Source organism: Alosa sapidissima, chromosome 22, assembly GCF_018492685.1.
Source record: "Alosa sapidissima isolate fAloSap1 chromosome 22, fAloSap1.pri, whole genome shotgun sequence".
NCBI lineage: Eukaryota > Metazoa > Chordata > Actinopteri > Clupeiformes > Clupeidae > Alosa > Alosa sapidissima.
The window spans coordinates 30,023,034-30,024,576 of NC_055978.1; the positions used below are offsets into that span (position 1 = coordinate 30,023,034).

Genomic DNA, 1,543 nt, shown 5'->3' on the forward strand with positions numbered 1-1,543 from the left:
TGAGAGGTAGATATCCATGCTCTGGCACCCCCTCTGCGATGCGTTCGTCCCCCAGTTTCATGCGCCAGTTGCATGAGCTTTTATGACAAAACCGTGACTGACTTGTAGTTAACAAACTACATCCTAATAGAAAACTGTTAGCTTTCCTGGTATCAAATGACAAATGGTATAAGTTAGGCCTATGTTAAAAATTAAGGAATTATTTTAATTCAGAATAAATATCTGCTTTCATACAAAGGTAGCGCAGTAAGGAGCACAAAAGTGAAGCACAATTGGTAAGCAACGGATGATTTGGTTTACATAACCTAAATAAGCCCCTGCTTATCACAACAGGTTAGGCTAGGCTATTTCTAATCGGATGGCAGTTACTTGGCTATTTTTAAGACATTTTAAGATGACATTTGGAGTATAGTGAGCATGTTGTGCGTCATAGCCATATTTTCACAGCAGCGGATTTTCAAAAGTTTCAGCAACGGAGTTTCAGCAAAGCAGACTGCAGCCCTAACGGCTTTATACGGCTCCGGAAATCAATCTTTTCCGTTGCTGGCTGACGATGACGATGGCCATGAGTGCGCGATGACAGCAGCAGTCGGCGGCAGAGCATTAACCTCAGATAGCGCGAATCAAAACAAACCCGCCAGTTTGCGCCGCCCTGAGACCAGTCGACTAATGCACATCTCTCTCACTGCCAGCGCCGATGTTCTTACTGATAAGGTCCCAAATCCTGCTGGAATTAGTTCACAACCCTGCATTCTTAAAGGTCCATCTGCCTTACTCACTGCTACGGGATCAGCCAAACGACCTAATGTGAGCTGGCAGAAAGGTTTAGAGGTGTGTGTTTGTGTGTTTATGTGTGTGTGTTTGTGTGTGTGTGTGCGTGTGTGTGTGTGTCCTTCCCACATTATTTTTTCCTGTTCTCTGGGACATAAGCCCCCCTCCCTACAGTCTTGCTTTTGCAGAGACAGATGTGTGAGTCCCCCCACCTCACACACAAACACACACACTTCAAGTAACACACACACTTGGTCTACTGGGAGTTAGCTTAGAAGGGGTTTCAGTCCAGTGCATTTGGCTGAGTGTGAAAGTTAGGGATCCAGCCTCCTTCACTGAGGACTAATCAATAGACAAAAGTGTGTGTGTGAGTGTGTGTGTGCGTGAATGCGTGTGTGTGTGTTGGGGGTAGGAGGGAGGTTAATGAAGTGGGTACAGGAGAGGAGCACACTAACACACACAGAGGCACACACACAGTCACAGCCTTTCCTGACTCGAGCGACCCTGTCCACTCCGCGCCACGTCCCTCAGCGGCGACTCCTGTAGGACGACGAGGTTCTTCTGCTTCTGCCCCAGCGTGTCTGTCAGAGGCGCAGTGCTCAAGTCACTCAAAAGAGCTCAACGGTGAGTGAACTAACATATCTCTCTCTCTCTCTCTCTCTCTCTCTCTCTCTCTCTCTCTCTCTTTCTCTGTCTCTCTCGCTCTTTCCCACGCTCTCTCTCTCTCTGTTTTTCCCTCCCTCTCTCGTTCTCTCTCTGTCTGTCTGTCTGT

At 47.6% G+C, this 1,543-nt stretch overlaps 1 protein-coding gene across 1 annotated transcript in view; it reads left to right on the plus strand.

Moving 5' to 3' along the window:
* The first annotated feature begins 1,083 nt into the window (after positions 1-1,083).
* cacna2d4a (calcium channel, voltage-dependent, alpha 2/delta subunit 4a) overlaps positions 1,084-1,543 on the plus strand; it is a 108,673-nt gene continuing 108,213 nt past the window's right edge. The window contains exon 1 of the mRNA XM_042079128.1: positions 1,084-1,395. The gene's annotated coding sequence lies outside the window, so the exon portion shown is untranslated. The remainder of the gene's footprint in view (positions 1,396-1,543) is intronic.